Here is an 8,288-nt window from a genome sequence, read left to right as displayed (position 1 = left end):
TTTTTACCATTTCACTTTGAGAATTTGTTTATTTTTGTTTTTCAGGTGCTTTATTTTATGAGAAGGACAAAAAGTGAAGAAATCAATTTATTCTTTGACCCAGAAATAGAGAAGACAGCAAAAGCTTTAAGAGCAGAATCTAAGAGGAGAAAAGCTGAAATTAAAGCTCAACAACAATAAGAAAGAGCACAAGAGCAAGAGGAATTACAAGAAGAAATGGCCAACAACAACAATAACAACCGCTCTGTGAAAGATCATGCCTATCCTAACATTGGAGATTTCATGACAAGTATCACAAGACCAAGGGTAGAAGCTAATAATTTTGAATCAAGCTCAGACTGTCAGATGGTGCAACAATCACAATTTGGAGGAAATCCAAGTGAAAGTCCACATGTGCATCTAGCACACTTTCTTGAGATCAGTGATATGTTGAAGATAAATGGAGTTTCTGATGATGCAATTCGACTCAGATTATTTCCTTTTTCTCTGAAGGACCGAGCTAGAGAGTGGTTACATTCTTTGCCACCGGGTTCTATCACAACATGGGATGAACTTTCTCAAGCATTTTTAGCTCAATATTTTCCACCAAGCAAGACAGCTAAGCTAAGAAATGAGCTGACTTCTTTCAAACCTAGAGATGATGAGAGCTTGTATGAAGCATGGGAGAGGTACAAGGATTTGCAAAGGAGATGTCCACATCATGGGATTCCTAAGTGGATGCTTGTTCAACACTTTTACAATGGAGTTTCACCAGCCATTAGAAGTATGATTGATGCATCTTCTGGAGGTGACCTTATGGAGAAATCTGAAGATGAAGCTTTTTCTGCTCTTGATAAAATTGCTTATAACAACTACCAATGGAGTTGTGAGAGGAATGAGATCAAGAAACCAGCTGGTATGTTTGAGCTTGATGCCATGAATATGATTAATGCTAAGTTTGATGCTTTGACAAGGAAAATGGACAAGCTAAGCATGAAAGTAGATTCTTCAAAGGAGGTTCTAGTAATTCAGTAGAAGTTGGAGCTGCAAATGTCAATTGTGCAGCAGATTTTTCTGCACTTAATCAAGATTTTTCAAGTGAGCAAGTGGATTATGTGGGGAACTACAATTAAAGACCAGGTGGTAACTCATTTTCTGCAACTTATGATCCAGCATGGAGAAACCACCCCAATTTCTCTTGGGGAGGTAGACAAGGGCAAAATCAGAATTTTCAGCAACCTTCTGGATATCAACAAAATCAGAATTTTCAGCAGAATAGAGGCCCCCCTCCTGGAATTTCTAAACCTCAAAATGCACCTGCTCCACCTCTACCACAACAAGCACAACTAGACAAGACAACTAGATTGGAATCTATGATTGAAACTCTACTTGTGAGCCATCAAAGTCAACAAGAAATGATTTCTCAATTAGCATCTAAAGTGGATCAAATGGCAACACACAACAAGATGTTAGAGAATCAGATAGCTCAACAAGCTAGCTCTTCAAGTAATAAAGCATTTGGGAAGCTTCTTAGCTAACCAGAAAATTCAAGGGAGCATTGTAAGGCTATTACATTGAGAAGTGGAAAAATATTGAAAGATGGAGATAAAAAGATTGAAGAGAAAGTTGAAGAAAAGAAAAGCAGAGAAGGAGATGAACAAACTGAAGCTAAAGTTAGAATTGAAGCTGAGAAAGAAAATTCAGTGGAAGAAAAAGGAAGTAAGGAGGGGGAGAGCAAAGAAGAAGAGCCCAAATACGTTGCACCTAAAGCCTACATGCCACCTTTACCATTCCCACAAAGGTTTCAGAAAGCAAAATTGGATAAACAATTTGGGAAGTTTTTGGAGGTATTGAAGTCTTTGCATGTGACTATTCCTTTCACTGATACCCTAGCACAAATGCCTTCATATGCCAAATTTTTGAAGGAGATTTTATCTAACAAGAAGAAATTGGAGGAATTTGAGACTGTAGCTCTCACGGAAGAAAGCAGTGCTATTTTGCAAAATAAGCTTCCACCCAAACTGAAAGATCCTGGAAGTTTCTCCATACCATGTCACATTGGGGATATCAGTATAGATAAGGCTTTATGCGATCTTGGAGCCAGTGTTAGTCTGATGCCATTATCTATCTATGAGAAAATGAAGATTGGAGAAATGAAGCCTACTACCATATCACTACTGATTAGCAGATAGGTCTATTAAATTTCCAATTGGGGTAGTTGAGAATGTTCCTCTGAAAGTTGGGAAATTTTTCATACCAGTGGATTTTGTGGTATTGGAGATGGAGGAGGATGTACACATTCCTATTATTCTTGGTAGACCTTTCCTTGCTACTGGAGTCGTGATTGATGTAAAAATGGGAGGCTTACATTAGAAGTTGGGGAAGAGAAAGTTGAATTTAATTTGTTTCAAGCAATGAAAAAGAAAGATGATTCAAACTCATGCTTGAGAGTTGATGTGATAGATGAAGAGGTTAGAGAAGTGCTTAAAAAGCAAAATCCTAAAGATTCCTTAGAAGCTTGTTTGGTTCATAACATCAAAAAAGGGGATGAGATTGAAGAAGCTGCAGAATATGCTACAATTTTGGAAGGAAATCCACCATTGCCTATGGCTGATATTGAAAAGATTGGGAACTTGAAGCAAGAAACGACTTCATCATCAAAGTTTGAAAAAGGTGAAGCACCTAAGGTAGAGTTGAAACCTCTTCCAACAAATCTCAGGTATGCTTTTCTAGGGCAAAATTCTACATATCCTGTGATTGTTAGTGCTAAATTGACTGATTGTGAGGTTGAAAAATTATTGAGAGTTCTTAGGAAGCATAGAAGGATAATTGGTTATACCATTGATGATATTAAAGGAATACATCCTTCTGTGTGCATGCATAGAATTTTATTGGAAAATGACCATAAAGCCTCTCGAGAATCACAAAGGAGATTGAATCCAAATATGAAAGAGGTTGTGAAAAAGGAGATCTTGAAATTGCTTGATGCAGGTATTATTTACCCTGTTTCTGACAACAATTGGGTAAGTCCAGTTCATGTTGTACCTAAGAAAGGGGCATCACAGTGGTGAAAAATGAAAATGATGAACTAATACCTACAAGAACTGTAACTGGATGGAGAATGTGTATAGACTATAGGAAATTGAATAAGGCAACTAGAAAGGACCATTTTCCACTACCATTTATAGATCAAATGCTTGAGAGACTAGCTCATCATTCTTATTTTTGCTATTTGGATGGCTATTCAGGGTTCTTTCAGATCCCTATTCACCCAGATGATCAGGATAAAACTACCTTCACATGTCCTTATGGTACCTTTGCATACCGAAGGATGCCATTTGGACTATGTAATGCCCCTGCTACATTTCAACGATGTATGATATCCATATTTTCTGACATGATTGAGGGTATTATGGAAGTGTTCATGGATGATTTTTCTGTGTATGGTAAATCTTTTGATGAATGCTTATCTAACTTGTCTAAGGTTTTGCAGAGATGTGAAGAGTTCAATTTAGTTTTGAATTGGGAAAAGTGCCATTTTATGGTACAAGAAGGAATTGTTTTGGGACATCCTGTGTCAAACAGGGGTATTGAGGTGGATAAATCAAAGGTAGAAATTATTGAGAAAATGCCACCCCCAACATCTGTGAAGGGAGTGAGGAGTTTCTTGGGGCATGCTGGATTTTATAGGAGATTCATCAAGGATTTCTCTAAGATTTCTAAACCTCTTACCAATTTATTGAGTAAAGATGTGGAATTTAATTTTGATACTAATTGTATGAATGCTTTTTGCAGTATAAAGGAAGCTTTGATATCTGCTCCTATTATGCAGCCACCCGATTGGTCATTACCTTTTGAGTTAATGTGCGATGCTAGTGATTATGCCATTGGGGCTGTTTTAGGACAAAGGAAAGATAAGAAGGTGTATGCAATATACTATGCAAGTAGGACCTTAGATGATGCTCAAATAAATTACTCTACGACAGAGAAAGAGTTTTTGGCAGTAGTATTTGCAGTAGACAAATTCAGGTCCTATCTTGTGGGGTCTAAGGTCATAGTATACACGGATCATGCAGCTATCAAGTATCTCATTCAGAAAAAAGAGGCAAAACCTAGATTGATAAGGTGGGTATTACTCCTTCAAGAGTTTGACTTGGAAATTAAAGATAAGAAAGGAGTAGAAAATGTGGTAGCGGATCATCTATCTAGATTGAGGCAAGAACAAGGAGACAATCTGGGAAAAAAGCCCCCAATAGATGATTATTTTCCTGATGAGCAACTGTTAGTAATCATGAATGCAAAAACCCCTTGGTATGCAGATTTTGTGAACTATCTAGTGTGTGGAATCCTTCCACCTGATCTAACATGGCAGCAAAAGAAGAAATTTCTTTTTGATGTGAAGGATTATGATTGGGAGGAGCCATTTTTGTTCAAGAGATGTGGAGATGGGCTGATTAGAAGATGTTTAGCTGATGAGGAGATAGGGAATGTTATCAAAGATTGCCATTCTTCACTTTATGGGGGTCACATGAGTGCGACAAAGACTGCAGAAAAAGTTTTTCAAGCAGGGTTCTTTTGGCCACACATGTTTAAGGATGTGAGGAAGTTTGTAAATGCATGTGATCGGTGTCAAAGGATGGGTAATATCTCAAAGAGAGATGAAATGCCCCTCCAAAATATACTGGAAGTGGAATTATTTGATGTGTGGGGCATTGATTTCATGGGACCTTTTCCATCGTCCTTGGAACATAAATACATTTTCGTTGGAGTAGATTATGTGAGCAAATGGGTTGAAGCTATACCATCTCCAACTAATGATGTAAGAGTTGTGATTAAATTCCTTAAAAAGTTCATTTTTTACAAGATTTGGAACTCCACGTGCCATTATAAGTGATGGAGGTTCTCATTTTTGCAACCATCAATTTGAAAGATTATTGCAAAAATATGGAGTGAAGCATAAGATTGCAACACCCTACCATCCACAAACTAGTGGTCAAGTGGAGATCTCCAATAGAGAGCTGAAAAGAATTCTTGAAAAAACAGTGAATAGTTCAAGGAAAGATTGGTCACTAAAGTTAGATGATGCTCTTTGGGCCTATAGAACAGCTTTTAAAACCCCTATTGGAACTACCCCATTTAGATTGGTTTATGGGAAAGCTTGTCATTTACCTTTGGAGTTGGAACATAGAGCATATTGGGCCATAAGAACATTGAACTTTGACTTAAAAACTGCAGGAGAAAAAAGAATGCTGCAACTAAATGAACTTGAGGAACTTAGACTGGATGCTTATGAAAATGCCAAGCTTTACAAGGAAAGGACTAAGAGATGGCATGATAAGCATATTAGGAGGAAAGAATTTCAGGAAGGTGATGTTGTTCTTCTATACAACTCTAGGCTAAGGTTATTTCCAGGAAAATTAAAGTCAAGATGGTCAGGACCCTACACTGTTATAAAGGTATACCCCTATGGAGCTGTTGAGATAGGCAATGAAACCTCAGGGACTTTCAAAGTTAATGGGCAGAGATTAAAGCATTATATTGTTGGAGAACCCACGCAAAGGGTCATAGAGGTTTCATGGCTTAGTTCCCCAATCAGGGATGCTTAGAATTGGAGTGGAAGGTCAAGCTTAAGACCCTAAACAAGCGCTTCTTGGGAGGCAACCCAAGCGTATCCTTTTATAGATTATTAATTTTCCATTTCACTTCATTTTCAGTTTTCACCCTCATTAATCTCAAAAGTGACATTTGTTTATCTTTTGTAGGCCATTCATGAAGATTGGGCAAGTTTACACTTGTGGCAAAAACAAAGAATTGAAGGGAAGCAAGTATAAGCAACATTCTGCACTTTATCCAGTGCTTGTGAACAGTAACACCTTTAAACTTGTGCTAAATTACTGATATTGCAATCTACTTGATAGCACATGCTTGATTTTGTGTTTTGTGTAAATTCTGTGAAATGCAACTTGAATGAGGATCAATTTTGATATTTAGGACTGATGAGAGCTTTATTGAAGTGCAAAAATAGTGTTTGTTAAGTTTTACCTTTTAGTGTATATATAATTTTCTAATCTGTTAGGAATTTACATGATTTTGTTTGAATTGCTGCTAGTTTTTGTAATCTGCATATTTTTATTACTGTTCACGCTACTGTTCATGCTGCTTAAAAAGTTAATTTCTATGTCTTTTCTGCAATTTTTTAATGTTTGGAACTTGTCTCAAATGCTGCTGAAAATGTGCTTTTGGTATAAGTTTAGAAAGGAGACCATTTCATTAAATGTGCAAAAAGGTGGTCACAATGGGTGCTTAAAATGAACAATGATTGCAAAAAGCTAAATGAACATGTGCTATGCTTACTAAGTTTATGAGAGATGATGAGCTAAAATTCTTTAATTTTATGGTGTTTGTGTGTATTTGGTAATTGCTGAGGGTCATGAAAGCATTCCATAGCTTTTGGACTATTTTTGGTAAGTAAAATCACAATTTTTCTCAAAACCTGCCGAAACTTGCTGATGATGTTGCTTGTCAAGCAGAGTCTTAAGCAAATTCTGCTGAACCTTATGCTTAACCCCAAGCACAGCCCAGATTATCAGTTGTCTATCCCACATTTTAAAAAGCCAAAAACTTCCGCCATTTTTATAAAACCCTCGCCCACACTCCCAATAAGCCACAACTCTCATTCTACATGCTTCAAGAAATGAAAGACCTCACAGAAAATTTAGAAACCGCTCAAGCTTGACCACAATGAACCTACTGCAGAACACAGGCGGACTTCGATGCAAAGAACAAAGCCTTGAGCAGAGCTTGAACAAAGAGTTAGCTTAGTATTAATTTTAGTGTAGTTGCAATAGCAGTAACAGTACTAGTTTTTCAATTTAGTTTTAGTTTCTGTGTTAGGTTTATTTTGTAATTTGTTTATTTTAATCTTCAAAGTTTTATTTTATTTTCTGCTATGGACATAGTTATTCTGTGAATGCTTTTTAGTTTAATCCTTTATTTAACTGTTAGATCTTATTTCTTTACACTTTTTCATCTTCTTGCACATTATTTTTGCACTTTATCTTTTCTTCAATCCTAATTTTGTTGACATTGAAGAGTTGCACAATTTTCTTTGAGCCGCATCTGTTTCACATCATTTGGAGGTAACAGTTTACCCTTTTACTATTTATGCTTATGGTATGTTGCCAATGCTTATGCTTTAGCTTTACCCTACGCAGCAGGTTAAGCAACATCTTAAGCAGTGTAAATTCATACATTTGGGATACTTTTCCACATTTTTTCTCTCTAAAGCTTCATTGTTAATATCACTTTGAGCTAATTTTGGAATTCTTGACCTTATATTGATTTAATCCCCAATTGTATAAATTTCATTAATTGATTAGTTTACACAATTTTGCCCATCTTTGCATTCATTTTAGACATTGAGGACAATGTTTCATTTGAGTTTGGGGGTGAGGGCAAAATTTTTGCAAAATTTTCTTTAAAATTTTCTTTCATTCATTTATTGCATTTCATTCATCCATATATAGATAATCCATACACTTTTACATATACCACACACATGTCTATACTCATAAACATACATTTGCATATAGTTTTCATATAGATTACACTTAGTTTTAATTTGATTTATGCATTCATTTTAGGATCATGCATATCATAAAAAAATAATTTTTTTACCTTGTCCTTAGAGGATTGAGAATTGCTTTGAAGAACAATTGAGCTTACTTTTAGAAGGGTTTGATGGATTGAAAGTTCTAGATAGGTGCAAAGTTGTTAGATTCTTGCTTTAGTTTATATCTTCTTAGCCAAGGGCCACCTAATCAATTGCATTGACTTTGAGTGCTTAGAGAAAACTCTAGGGTGAGAAGTAGCTAATTGATGTCTCACCAATCCTAGAACAATCTTTCTAAACCTTTCAAGGCGAAATCATAGCATGCACTTGAAAAAGAAATGATCTAGGCATTCTTTGAATTTTAAACCCACATTTTAGCCTTAGCCAACCTCACTTCAAAATTTCCTTTGAAACCAATTTGAGCCTACATTTATCCCTCTTATTTCTTTGGAACCCACATTAATGCCTAGCTATAAACCCAAACACTTACCTACCCTCCATGAGAATAATTCTTTGAATGATAGATACACTTAAAAAATAATAATAATTAGTTGGGAGAAGTGATTAAAAAAAAAAAAAAAGAAGAAGAAGAAAGCTAGCAAATTCAATTATGGTATGTAAAGTAATTCACCACCCAAGTACACAAAGAAATGAGTTTGGGGGTGAATTGAAAGGGACAATTATAATTCAAGTCAAT

General features: G+C 36.0%; 1 non-coding gene across 1 annotated transcript; it reads right to left on the bottom strand.

Annotated features, from left to right (window-relative positions):
* Positions 1-600: 600 nt before the first annotated feature.
* LOC131180536 (small nucleolar RNA R71) lies at positions 601-707 on the bottom strand. Its single transcript, XR_009149303.1, has one exon. It is a non-coding gene; the product is annotated as a small nucleolar RNA R71 (small nucleolar RNA).
* Between the last annotated feature and the right edge of the window lie 7,581 nt (positions 708-8,288).

This window comes from Hevea brasiliensis, chromosome 5 (assembly GCF_030052815.1).
Source record: "Hevea brasiliensis isolate MT/VB/25A 57/8 chromosome 5, ASM3005281v1, whole genome shotgun sequence".
Classification (NCBI taxonomy): Eukaryota; Viridiplantae; Streptophyta; class Magnoliopsida; order Malpighiales; family Euphorbiaceae; genus Hevea; species Hevea brasiliensis.
Note: the sequence above shows the minus strand (reverse complement) of the source record. Positions and strands in the feature narration are given on the sequence as shown.